Raw genomic sequence first — 15,074 nt, 5'->3', positions numbered from 1 at the left:
CCTGGTATTACATGTGCATTTAAAACTTTCCAGAATACGCATTATTTACGAATATATGTTAGCCATTTTATCGTGTCAAACGCGCATTAAAAATAGACATCAGATGCGTATAAAGACAGGTATACAATACGACGCCTACTGAGTATCAAACTCGCATTTAAACACGTATAAAATATCATGGATTTAGGTAACGACATAAAGACCGCATTAACATCAGTTGAGTTCTTTTTAAAATCTGTCACAACACAAGTACCAGAAAAGGAAAGTCAAGGAAAGCCTGCAAACACCTAAAAAAAGACATGAAAAAAAATTTACAATTTTTAATTACAAAAGTACTATTTGCATTTTATTGTTAGTAGAATTAGGATAATAATAACAGAAAATATATGAACTTGTCATTTCAAAAAGGGCACAAGTCCATTTACTAAAACTTTTCAAAATCAACAAAAATATGATTTTTATTAAAATAATGTCTAGGTTGCTAAAGAAATTAAACATAGAAGTAGATAAATAAAGAACGTATATAATTTATGTATTTTTTATTTTTTTATAAAAAAAACATAAATCATACAGAAATTTTTAATTCAAACTTATAAACTAACTGCTAAAAGTTTTGGACTTAAGTCCTTTTCGAAATGACAGGTTCATATATTCTGTCTACAGAATAATTAAAAAAGATTATAAAAAGGCTAGACAACACAATGTATACATTGTTACTATAGTAACGATGGCAAATAACACCACAACTTAATAAGATATTTTATCAACTTAAATACTTGGACTAAAAAGATTTTATTTATTACAATATTTGAACAATCAAGGGACAATTATAGTTAAACAATTTGAGCAACTATATCATAAACTAGCAAGCAACTCATAAAATATTTCATATAAATGGTCATTATCATTTGTGGTATTAAGAAATACGTAAGAGCTCAGTAACTACATAAGTTTTATTAAATCTCCCACTCATCTTAGAGAGAGAGAGAAAGAAAGTGTTTATAAAGCAGCATGTTAACAAATGTAAAAAAGCACGGAATAAATACTAGTAACTGGTTTTATTATGTTACCAGTAAACGAAATTATTTTTACCTTAAGATTAAAAGCTAATTTCCAGCATTTCTTAATTAAGCTCCAGCTTCTCTCTAACTGTTGACTAATGATTAATAGAGTAAACTTCATATCATACTAAATTTACAAAAATTAAAACCATGTTTCAACAGTTAGCTAACTAATCAAAAGATGACAAAGGATAGACAAACTAAAAAAAAAAAATGAAAAAAAGAACACAACTATCATAGAAATTAAAAAAAAAAAAAAAAATATTTAGATTTAAAAGTGTTCATTGTTACTATAAATAGTTAAACTCATACTTTGCTTTGTTCTGAAGTGTCTAAAGTAAAATCAAATTAACAGACATTAACACTGAATTCTGTCAAGTAAGTTTTCTGCACTTCGAGTTACATTTCTTACATTTCAACAACGATTAATTTCATCCTGCCTAGATCTCTTTTTTTCATTTGACAACTATTTTAAAGTTGCCTATTAGCATTTTACATTAATAACTTTGTTGAGCCTAATACTATCTATTTTAATTTCACTGTTATCATATCACCAGTAATCTTACTATTGTTACAATTGAATAAATGAACGTAAAAGAATCTTACAAATTGTGATCTTTTTTAATCAAAGACTTTATTTAAACTAAAGATTTATTGAAATCCATATCTTTTTATATGTTTACATACATAAGTCGTTTATCAAAAATATTAAACATTAAGAATCTACAATGCACAAAATTATTTTTACCTTAATGAACAAAAATAATAAATGCACTATCTTGTGTGAAATATTGAAGCAATGTCGGTCAGTATATTTTACTCTAAAGTAATTATATATATATATATATATATATATATATATATATATATATATATATATATATATATATATATATATATATATATATATATATATATATATATATATATATATATATATATATATATATATATATATTAGTAGAAAATCACTTAACTAAATTTTTTTCCATTTTGTGAAAACATGGAAAAAACATAATATAAACATACATAATAACTATAAAACACAATACATTTATTCAACTTTAAATAACATATACAAACACCTCATATAATATTTATATACACAATAGATACATTTTATACTATTTTAATGACACATTTATAAAACAATTACATAACACATATTACCACATATATATATTTATCAAAAACTTTTTAACTTTGAACATAATATAAACATATATGCAAACTATAAACATATATAACTTGAATTGCGCGAACAAAAAATTTAAAAATAACATGAAAAAATCTAAAAAGATTCATATATATATTCATATATATGAATATATATATATATAAACATATATCTCGTAATAAAATATCAAATTATAATTATATTTAATTTAGATCAAATACTTATTGAATAAAGAGCAAAAAACAGATAGAAGAACTGCAATCCTTATAACAAAATTTTACGTTTAGCAACAATAAAATATCAGTGTTGGCTCAAAATTTTAATTTATTTTTCTAAATTTTTTAAAACAGTACGAAAAAAAGGTAATAGCATAACAGAATGTTAATAAAATAATAATCAACATAATAAAATAATATGAAATGATAGGATAATAAAATGAAATGATAGGATTTATAATATATTTGAATTATATTAATTTAGGACTTAATAAATAAAATAAAGATAATAAGAAAATAAGAATATAATAAAAAATAAGAATAAAACAAAATAAATTTAAAACTTTTAAATTTATTTTGTTTTATTCTTATTTTTTATTTATATTTATTATTCTTATATTTATTACTACTTTTAATAAAAGTAGTAATAAATATTTTTATGATAAAGTTTTAATAACTTTTTTAGTACAAAAAAGTACTGTAACTGTATTGGAGATATGCGATACTGCTTTAGCAGAACGATATCTCTTCATACAACTTTTCATGTATTCCTGACTATTCTTTTTCATTCTAGACAAACTTTTTACTAAATTTCTCAAGAGAAAACTTTTTAATTTAAATTTTGCTTTGACAATTTCAGTTTAAGCATGCGCTTTAAAGCAAAGATTTTCGTTTTTCCGGTGTATGTTGATATTTGATCAAGATCGGGTACGATATCGTATCCGATTTTGATCAAATATTAAATAATACGTATTTTTGATAAATAAGTGATATTGAACTCGAATTCGAAACTTAAAACTAAATGCGTATTTTTCTGGTATCAACGGCGGTATGTTATACGTGGTATGTAATACTCCGAATATTTACAATACTAGATATGCCGACTGGGATAGCAGTAACTAAAATTGTTTTGAACCCCGCCAAACGAGAATACTGTAAGATACTATTTAAATAAAAGAAATACTATGTGAAAAAATAGCAATTACAAAGTGTAGAAAAAAATATATTTTTGTACTGACGCGGCCCTCATAAAGAAGGTTTACCATAAGGAAGGTTTCAAAAAAAAAATTAAAGATTTTTGCAATTAGATTTTTAAGCGTTAATTCGAGCCCTGCAATTGTTACATCACATATCTTTTAGCATGTCTATTACTATATTGGATGCGTTGAGTTCCACTGTTTGGCTGTAAACATTTGAGTGTGGTAAACTTAACTAAAGATCTTAATTCTTAATTTCAAAAAAGTTTTCATCCACCCTCCACTCCAACCTTAATTTGTTATTAAGTCAGTATTAAAGTAACATTTTTTAAATATAAATTAGATTTAGTAAGGTTTTTGTATTATTTCTTCTTTATAAGTGTTTTTTATTTTTGTTAGATTATTAATAAAAATAAGAGTTGCAGAGGAAATTAGATCGCATATTGTTAAACTATGGAAGGATGGAAAACCACAGCGAAAAATAGGAGAAATAGCAAAGAAATCACGTGCAACTGTGCAGTCAATTATTAAGAAAAACCAAACCACCAAAAAAATTGCTGATAAAGCCCGTACAGGACGCCCAAATAAAATTCAAGGATTGCATCGACGAGCTATTTTGAGAACAGTCATTCAGAATCTTAAAATAAGTGCTCCAAAACTCGTTGGAATGCTGCAAAATTGCTACAATTTAAAAGTGGATCCTGAAACCGTTAGAATAACCTTAAGAAGAGCTGGATACAATGGTAGAGTAGAACCATGGAAAAAGCCCTACATCAACAAAGTCAATAAAGCCAAACAACTACACTATGCAAAACTTTATATTAATGAACCACAAGCATTCTGGGAATTGGTCCTTTTCAGCGATGAGTCAAAATTTAAAGTGTTTTGATCAGATGGAAGATTTAAAACTTGGAGAAAACCAAATAAAGCATTTAAAAAACAAAACTTGTGTCCAACGGTGAAGTATGGTGGTGTAGGTAATTTGGTATTCATTGATGGAAATATGGACCAAAATGTGTATTTAAACATTCTGAAAAATAATCTGGAAGAAAGTGCCCACAAATTGGGACTTACTTGGTCATTTATTTTTTAACAAGATAACGATCCTAAACATACACCCAAACGAATCAAGGAATTGCTTGTATTTAAAATAGCTTTGCAGCTTCATACACCTCCACAATCTCCAGATTTGAATCCTTCGAACATCTGTTGGATGAATTAGGTACAAGAATTAGCACACACGGTGTGAGGAATCAACAACAACTGCAATTAGTAATTATGAAAGAGTGCGGATCAATCACTCCAAAAATTGCCAACAAACTAGTTTGTTCTATGAAAAACAGACTACACGAAGTAATAAAAACTCGTAGTGGAAACACAAGTTATTAAAACAATAACAAATTGAGTTCGCATGACAATTTTATTTTATTTTTGTAAAGTGGATGAAAACTTTTTTGGGACAAAAATCTTTTATTCCAAAATGCTGTATTTTATTTGTTACTCATTACTTTGAAAAAATTTTTTTGTACAATATTTTTTAAATATTTAAATGATATAATTTAGTTTATATCATGCTTACATCTTTGCTGAATAAAAAGTTATAGCATTTTTAAAATGTGCAAGATAGGTGAATGAAAACTTTTTTGACACAGTGTATATATATGTCTTAAGTTTCATGAATTTAATATTTAAATTTAAATATTATTAGATAATATTTGTTATCTGATAATTACAGTTTGCAATCGAATTATTTAAAACAATTTGAATTTTCGCATAATAATAATAGTTTCAAATTAGATTAAAAAAAGTTTGTATTAATTATAGTAACATTAAGTAACAATATATTGTATGATTTACTTCAGTGGTATGTTTTTAAAACGAAAATGTCTCGTGCGGAAGGGAAGCGTCTTATACGACTGAAGGAAGTGTTGGAAGGGGCAGATACCAACCGCACTATTACTTCTTTCTATGCATGAACTGTCCTCTCATCAACTTCTCTTAGCTCTGCCTCTACTTCTAGCCTTGCAATTACCGCTATTACAGCATTTTTATTAGATACTACTTCGAATTCTAATGGTTTTGACAGCACTTCTAGCAGTTTTCTTTTTCTTACTGATACAGTCTTCTTTTCAGCTTTATTCTACTCTACTTCGTGCAACCTTGCGATAACATCTTGTGCTGTTAAAGTTTCACCCTTTTTGGCCTAGACAAGTGCTCTGCGCTCTTTTGAATTCGTAAGTGCTGTCAGTGTAGGTTGACTTAAGCTTGGTGTAAGTAGAGAACCAATTGCTCTCTGCAGGTTTTTTACAACATTATTTTTTTTTGTTAGACTCATCTACACCCTCGCGCTTTGTTTACATATTCACTATCTTCTTCATAGTTTTTGATTTGTCAACACGGTAAAGAACACTACCATTAAAAACTTTTTCAGGAGTTTGCTGTCTATCTTACTGACAAGAGCTTTCAGTAAAGCTTGAAAAACAGATTTGTCAACATTGTCTGCTTTCTTTTAATCAATTTTAAAGGATTTATTTTCAATGGAGCAAAAAAACCAACATTAAAAGGTTGTAATGCGTGGCTTGTGTTCGGAGGTGAGGTGTAAAACTATACGATTGTCCAGAGCTTTTTTACCTGTATAATATGTTATATGGCTATTTTATCCATCACACATCAGCAACACAGGCTTTTCATAATCTTTTACATGTGTAATAAATATGTTAATCCAACTTTCAAAAATATAGTCTTCCATCCAACCTGATTTTGTAACACCATACATTGCCTTTTCTGATCCATTCTGACAACATGCATTATAAAGGTGGATGTCTTTGTAGATGACAAAGGCAGGTAACACTGGCAATTTGCTGACCCACAAAACAGCACAGTATACATTGATTTACCGCATGACGGAGCAATGTAATGGGTTGTTTTTGATGTTTTCCGAACAAAGATTTTTCCTGCTGTAGGATCTGTACGTAAACCCGTTTTATCTAAATTAAATATGTAATGTGGTTTATCAAATAAATTATTATCGCTTAATGTCTTCTTATATTCTCTATACTCTAAAAATTTGTCAATGTGTTAAGGAGAAAGATCTTCAGCTCTTGTTTTTTTCAAAAGTTCAGGATTTCTTTTTCCAAGAACTACATTCCATATTTTTTTAAAAGATATGCACCAGTCTTACTCTGGATTGTCATCTTTGAATAGAGTTTTTTTTACAGTAAATGTTATGTAGGATTTAACCACCAGTTTGATATCTTCTCTATCTTGTGATAAACTCTTATCAGCTAAGCTCATCAGTGCTTCCACTAAGGAATTCCAGAAAACTTTGATACATTGTATACTGACTCTCCTTCCTTAACAAGCCGTATGACAGTGATTAATTTGCTGTGGTTGTATGTACCAGTAGTCTTGCGTTGATTTTCACTTGGCATGATAATTTATTTCAGATTTATTATTTTATCTAAAATGTTTTAAAATAAACTTTAATTATATCGTAAATTAAAATATAAAGTATAATAAATATAAAATTTAATCATAATGGAAAGAGGAATAAAACAGTAAGATATAAAACATTTAGATGGGAGTTTTACTCTAGCCATTCAAGGAAATATGAACTATGATCTTAATGTAAATAGTTCAGTAGCATTATATAAAACTATTATATGTAATTGAAAAATGTACAATACTATATTAAAAAGCAAAAGTGAATATAAGTATATAAATAAATGCTGTGTAGGTTATCATTTTGTAATAAAATTCTATAATGTTAGTAGGATTTTTTATATATTCATTTCACCCCACTATCATTTTACCTGTGTATCCATTTTACCCCATTTTAGATTTTTGTTTATTTATTAATATGGGTTAGAGAACTCATAAATTAAATTTTACATGTTGTTACATCATGGTCTAACTAATAAATATACATCATTATACTTGCATAAGTAATATTACTGAAGTGTGCAGATAAAAGTTTTAAATTGTAATATTTTTTATATTTTTTTCAAAATAACATGTTTTACAATTTAACTATTAATGTAAATCAAATATAAACATTGTTGATGCAAAAAAATAAGCTAATTATGTGTGAACACTGTTAGTAATTTTCAGGTTATGTAGCATTATGTATAGATAACATACTCCACGCATAGTTATTGAATATATCCATATTACCCCAACTATTCATATTACCCCACCCTACCTAGTCTGGACGCTACGGGTAATTTTTTCTTGGAAATGAAGTGGACATTACAAAAACCAATTAAATTGTTTAAGGTTGATGTCTTAAATGAGAAAAATTTTACGTGCCTTCCTGTATGTTTTTAAAGGGTCAAATTTGGTCCCTTATTTGGTGCTGATGACGTCACGCTGATATTTTTTTTTAACAAACTAAAAATACACATTTCCGTCAAACGTTAAATAAACTCTTGAGAAAACTTTATAATAAATGATAGCATCTTGAGAAAAACTTAGGGCAATTCTAAAAGTGCTTAAAGGGTTAAATTTGGGCCCTTATTTGGTATTGATGACGTCACGCTAATAAGTTTTTTCAAAAAATATATATTTACGTTAAACAAAAGGTAAACTCTTCCTAAAAAAAATTTCGTGAACAGATTTTAGAGAGGGAAAAATACTAGGGCTGAATTTCTTGGTTGATGACTTCATTTACAACAATGACAAATACATTTTCGTTTTTTGCGTACGGTTGTGTTTGTATATATATATATATATATATATATATATATATATATATATATATATATATATATATATATATATATATATATATATATATATATATATATAGGGGCGCACTGGATGCCCCTACCTAAGCACAACTAAAATAAAAATAATAAGAATAATAAAACACTTCTAGTATTTTTCGTCCTATGTTGATGCCCCATAAACCTGCTGCCCGTGGGAAACCAACCTGGATCCCTCACCCTCTCAGGAGAGGAAGAGAAGATATTCAACGAGGAAAAATTGTTTTCAGCTAACCAACTTTACAAATATTTTTTCCTCAGCTGGGTTAGTGCATTATAGAGATATTGATAAATTCGAACGGCACGTTTATATTGTTTTTCCTTCAAAATATATGCACAGTTATATAAATTTACCTTAAAAATGTATAAAAAATATCTCTAGTACTTCGACCTTCTTTTGTCAAAAAAAATCTAACAGATAAAGTTTATGTCAATAAAATTTAAGGAGATAAAGAAATCACTCACCGGCTATATTAGCTTCAATTATCCAGTCTTGTAATCATTAAATCTTATACCAATAACAGCTAAAAAAATACAACATATGTGAAATGCATTCCTTTAAAGAACAAGGAACCTTTTAAGATCAATATGACTTCATCAATATGGGTTCATCAGGGTTTCTACCGCTTTTGCATATATAGCTTGATTCATTACAACGTCAGTTTCTGAGAGACCAAGATGCTCGGCTTTAGTTTTGAACTGGTGCAGAACTTCAAGCACTGTGCTTAAGTTAGGCGTATAGTAGGCGTAGTGTAGGCGTTGAGTTAATAGCAGGAAGATAGCTAACAGTGTGGATATTTTCTGGCATCCTTTTAGCTGTAATTAGGTAGTTAAACCCAGTCCAACTTGAGATATCTTAGAAAAATGATATAGAAAGTTACAAAAGAAATCCAGCTTCTCTGAAACTACCAGTAACATACAGTCTTTTGATGACACATTTGTTTGACGTAAGTGATCTGGTTCTTTTTGATTATGCTTTACGTAGAGGCAATTCTTTCTCAATTGCTTTAAAGGATCTTTCCCTTTTTATTGAAATTATTTTGTTAACCCCGCCAAAAACAAACCCCGCCAAATTCTGCAACTACAGCGTTCTGCCAAGTCCTTCTATCTGGAATTTTTGTTCTATCTGTGCAGTTTTCCTCGTAAAATTCAAATAGCTTGGTTATATGAATAATCTCTAAATTGTCTAATACGTGTTCTTTCACATAGTCGAAGAGCAAATGCACAATTTCATCTTTCCGTTACAAATTTTGTAAGGGTTTCATATCCATTTCTAACATTTTTCATTCGAAATAGTTTTTCCTGAAGCAAGGAAATTATTTTAACTTTGAAGTAGTACATAAAACAATAAAAAACGTGAAAACTGAAAGTAATTTTTTTTGCTTTGCATCTCTTTTCCGAGCTGAGATTCTGCGCTCAGATGAGAATGCATCCCCGCCTACACTCTCGTTGACTTTTTCTGCTCTATTTTTCCGATGTTGTAGAATGTTTAATGTTTTTATATTCACATACTTATCGTAACATCTTTGATAAAACAAACGAGTTGTTAGGCATGTTTTAGGTAGAATGTTTATGATTTTAAATTCATTTTGAATTTGACTATAGTAAAAAAAAAACATTATCAAATTCATGTTATTAGGTTTTTCTGTACCATTGTTTTAGGCAGTATATAAAGAAATAAATTGAATTGGACATTTAATTTGTGACTTAACAAGCGTTCTTCACTTTCGCGAACGCATTTTCAGTAAAATCATGCAGTTTGTTATTATCATGACCAACATGAAGTATGCAAGCATTTTTAATTTATTTTTTAGGAACTAGATTAAGATTAGGAAACATACGATTAAGATGCGTTTTTTTGCTACTTGTTATTATTTACTTTAATAACAATAAAGAAATACAAATAAATAAAACAAGTTTTTTCAGTAAACAGTTTTTGAAAAAAAAAACATTTTTTAACGGAAACAAAGAACGGGAGCAAATTTTCTTTTTTAGATTTATTAAATTGATACTAATTTACACTTTTGATACAATATTGAGAGGCAAATATAAATTTTTTATTAAATAAAGTTTAGAAAACTTTGATTACATATATTTAATTAATTATATTTAAAACATTTAATTTTACAAATTATTAACCCCCTGTCAATAATTTGTAAAAACTAAATTAATGCTTTGCGGTATTCATTAAACATCATGGCGGATATTACTAGAAATCTTTTCAATAAGTTGCATCTTTTTTTGTTTCTAACTAAAGTTATAAGGAGTTTCCAAGAGGCACGTTAAGATTTTTAAATTTCTAAAGTTGTATGGAATAAGTCTGTACAAAAATTAAAATGTCCACTCAAAATGTTTAGTTTTCCTTTTTTTTTTTTACATGTAGCGACCAGACTAACCATATTTATAACAAGTTCCTATTCTAGGGTTGCCAGATGTCCCGGTTTTACGAAGGAGAACTAAGTAAAAAAAATATTTTTACATATTTGGCGCAGAATTCTCCTTCGTAAAACCGGGACATCTGGCAACCCTACTATTCTATTTCTATTTTAATTTAAACTAACTATTGAGTATTTTTTATTTTATAACCTTTATTCATGTCATTTATAAGAAGTTTTAATTAAATTTTTAAGAATTTCGTAAGATTATTAAATAACCCAGTAAACACACATGCGTCTATTAAACGTCAAACAACGTTTCGATAAAACGTTCAGATTTGGTCGATTATTCGTTTAGAATGAAATCCCGATTAACGTTTAGAACAAACGTTTATAAAACGTCTATATTCAAACGTTTTTTTATAACTATTATAATATGTTTATAAACTTTTATACTATACTACTTATACTATACTTTTATTTTATAAAACTATATATAAAGTTATAAACTTAAATAAAACGTTTTCATATAGTGGGAATTAAGAGAAAACTTGTTTGTGCAATATATTTGTTTATGTTTCGATAATTAAAAAAAATTAAATGATCAAGCTTTTTGCAGTGGAAATTTTATAGTAACAATTTCTATCAAATATTTTTTAAATTTAATCTCATTAGCAGAAAATAAAAGTTTACAATAAGATTGAGTCAAAGATTACGAATAAAATTAATAAACTCATAAACAAATATTTTGAATCACTGTTTTCTCTGGTTTATGCTTGTTCATCTTGTACCTGCTTGTGCAAATCATCTTCTACAATCGTATCCTGATCGTCTGATTTCGTAACCTGATTTGTAAGCGCAAAAAACTAGGGTAAAATAGTTAGCATTTTAAATGTACATTTATGGATTTAAACGGAATAACCTCACATATGGAGTATTTTCTGAATGGAAGTTTCCAAAATTTCCTGTACCATCCATGTTTATTTTTGACATTAAAAAATTAGTAACGTTGCGACATAACATATGCAGTGGTTTTTACCACCTCTGTTTCACCAATTTTCTTTAGAAAATGTAACTAAATTAAGCTAAAATGCATCTAAATAAAAAAATAAAAATTTAGTTATTAAACCTCTTGATTGCAAAGATGAATACCTACTGTTACTCAACCATACTAGCGTTTACAAAATGAATTTAAACAATTTATAAACCTTATCAAAAAAGTTCTTGCAGTCGGACTTTCATAACGAGAGATCAGCAACTCATAGTTTTTAACTGTGTTAATGTCGCCATCAATAATTTCTAAAACATCGGAGTCCATTGATTTGTTGGCATTTAGGAAAGTAGATTGTCGAGATAAATTTTTTTAATTTCCATGAATTAAAATGGCGCACCCGGCACTCGTTTATTATTTATTTATCAGTCGTTTTGCTTTCAGTTGTTGTAAGGAAGTGAATCTTGAAAATTTTAGTCAATAATAGGTCGCTAAACGTTTTATCAACTTTTCAACCAATTCGACTAAACATTGACCAATTCTGAATCAATGTGTGTTTACTGGGAAGAGTCATTATATAACACGGTTTGAAAATTTTGGGGTGAGTCATCAACGCAAACACCCAAAAATACCCTTTGGAAGGATGGTAGTACATACCCATAGGGTATCATAACAATGATTTTAAAATCAACGATTACCGTCCGTGAGAGAATTAGCATTTTTGTTTTTATCAATACTGGCTAAGTTTCAAAAGTATCTTTTAGTACTAAAAAGTTATTAGTTCATCTAATTCTGAGTTGTTTTTTTTCAAAAATGTGTATTTTCTAACAAAACAACTGAAAAAGCAAGAGCAACAAAGCCAATTTCTGTATAATTTCACTATTTGATTCTCTTAATATCATAATGGATTTATTCATATAGCTAAAACATCTGAATTCTAATAAAATAACGTTTTCCATTCTTATATGTTTTGATTATTACTTCTATAAATGTTTACTGATGTAATCTACAACACAGCTAAGTAATTGCAGCCCATGTTCTGGGTGAAGTGCATGTCTCTTGAATTGTTGCCATTGAAACTTGAAGTTTGCATTAAGAGCGTCAGTGGCTTGTTCACTGTATACTCCAAGACTTTGATGACTCATAGAGATGAACTGGACCACGTGAAAGAACACAGTGTGGACCTTTGGAGTGATTGAGACTGGAAGAGCAAAGTATGCAGCTTTGAAGTTCTCAATGTACTCTTGAAAATTTTCATCGGATGGGTTCCAAAACATGCAGCAACTAACTTATCAAATTGCCTGAATGCTTCAACATAGGGAAATACTGCACTTACAACTGCTGTTTCAACTTTTTGCTTAAGAATATCAATATTTTTCAACAGACTTTGAAAATGATTTCCATAAAATGTCCTCCATGAAAGGGTTGGAGGGAAATGTTTAAAACCTCTGGCCATTATTTGATATAATTAGCTCTTTTTTTACTCCAGAATCTCTGAAGGAAGAACTACAAAGCTTTGGAGTCTTCAGGACGGGACTGTTTGGTTCTAGGGCTACCTTGATAATGGCCAGACTCATCTTAAAAAAGTCACTTCCACCATCAAGTCCAATCTTAATTAGATGTTCCTCGGAGACATTTGCTTGGGCTATTAAACAGTGTTTTGAGTACTATCTATGCTTTGAGTCAAGTTCTTCAATCTAATTTAAAAATGATTAAAGTACCAAAAACTATAAAACACAAAAAAACCATCAACATCACCAAGTTCTCTAAACCTATCATTCACTAATATTCGTGGTCTTCGAAGTAACTTTTCTTCTATTGAGTCTTATCTCTTGCAAAGTTCACCAGACCTACTTGCTCTTTGTGAGACTAATTTGAGTTCAGCTGTCTCATCTTGCAATCTTAATGTTGATGATTATCTTCCTTTTATTCGTAAAGATTCCAATATTCACATACTTGGCCTGGGCATTTTCATTCGTTAGAATTCGTCCATTTGTCGTGAAACTAGGTTTGAATCCGCAGACTATTCTTTTATGTGCTTTCGTTTAGCACCACTTTACTCTATTGCATTTCTCTTTGTTCTATATCGCTCTCCTTCATCTCAAGACTGCACTCTTTTTGATGTTATTTCTGATCTTTTTGATGTTATTTCTGACCCTCTCTCTTTATCCATCAACTAATATAGTTGTTGTCGGTGACATTAATGCTCACCACTCTGAGTGGTTTGGCTCTAGTGTCAGTGATTCTGCAGGCATTAAAGCCCACAACTTTAGCCTTTCTCAATCTCTAACTTAAATAGTCAACTTTCCAACTCGCTTTCCAGACAACCCGAATCATTTACCTTCTCTACTCGACTTATGTCTTGTTTCTGATCCTAGTCAGTGCTCAGTTTTTCCACATTCACCATTAGGTGCTTCTGTTCACAGTTTGATCTCTCTAAAACTAATATCTCATTCTTCTTCATCACCTGAATCTCCTTATTATTGTACCTCTTACAACTACAGTAAAACTGACTGGGATTCTTTCCGTGATTTTCTTCGTGTAGGCCAGAGGTCGGCAAATTGTGGGCCGCGGCCAAATTGTGGGCCTTTGCTACATAATTTGTGGGTCATAAGTCACCTAACTGCATAATATACAAAGTAGTGTAGTTGTGGGCCTTTTAGTTGTTTTCCAGGCTGTAAAAATTATAAAGCCTCCTTATAAAATACTCCCTAAAACCAGATCTTGTCATTTTAGACTTAGTAAAAAAATAATTTTAATTAACTCTAACACTGTAGCACTTTAAGACTTCAAATAAGATCCTTATACTTAAAAGTTAAATCATGCTAAAAAATTACTCTACAAAAATAAAAACATTCGAAAAGCACGTCAAAAATAATTAGAACATTCGAATTTGTTCAGATGAAGTAACTCAAACAACAATTTAATTAATTTAACGCTGTAAAAACTACTTCATATCAAATATACCAGTGGTAAAAGTTATCGTTTTTAGAATGTTTTTCGTACTTTTCTTGAATAAAAATACTACATTGTTTAGATTTTTTACGAAATAAGTATTATAAAAGAAATAGCAAATCTTTTATGTTTTAAATAACCGGTTTTTTAAGACGCAATATTTGGAAATTGAATAACCAAAAATTACTCGAGTATAACCAGTTATCGAGTAACCGGTTATCGAGTTTGGATGCTTTACTCAGAAGTTGCAACTTTGATAAATACACACATTAACTTGCAAAGATATGCCAGGTAAACATGAAGCGAAGCGTAAATATGCACGTCAGTGGAATGAAAAATGGGAGCTGATTTATTTCTTCACTGAGGGACCAAGTAACAATGCTCTATGATTAATATGTAATGAGACTGTTAGTGAACTGAAAGGAACCAAGCTTGAACGTCATTTCGTATCAAAACATGAATTGTACAATACTAAATATCCTCTTGATTCAACAACCAGAAAAATAAAATACGACTCATTGAAAAGCTGTTTAGAAAAACAGAAAAATTTGTTTCAACAA

General features: G+C 29.0%; 1 long non-coding RNA gene across 1 annotated transcript; it reads right to left on the bottom strand.

The window, feature by feature from the left end:
* Window positions 1-207: 207 nt before the first annotated feature.
* On the bottom strand, window positions 208-9,718 carry LOC136081788 (uncharacterized). The gene is made up of 3 exons (XR_010639120.1): window positions 8,659-9,718; window positions 1,810-1,882; window positions 208-287 (listed from the first exon to the last, which is right to left on the bottom strand). It is a non-coding gene; the product is annotated as an uncharacterized LOC136081788 (long non-coding RNA).
* Window positions 9,719-15,074: the final 5,356 nt, after the last annotated feature.

This window comes from Hydra vulgaris, chromosome 06 (assembly GCF_038396675.1).
Source record: "Hydra vulgaris chromosome 06, alternate assembly HydraT2T_AEP".
In the NCBI taxonomy this organism is placed as follows: domain Eukaryota; kingdom Metazoa; phylum Cnidaria; class Hydrozoa; order Anthoathecata; family Hydridae; genus Hydra; species Hydra vulgaris.
Note: the sequence above shows the minus strand (reverse complement) of the source record. Positions and strands in the feature narration are given on the sequence as shown.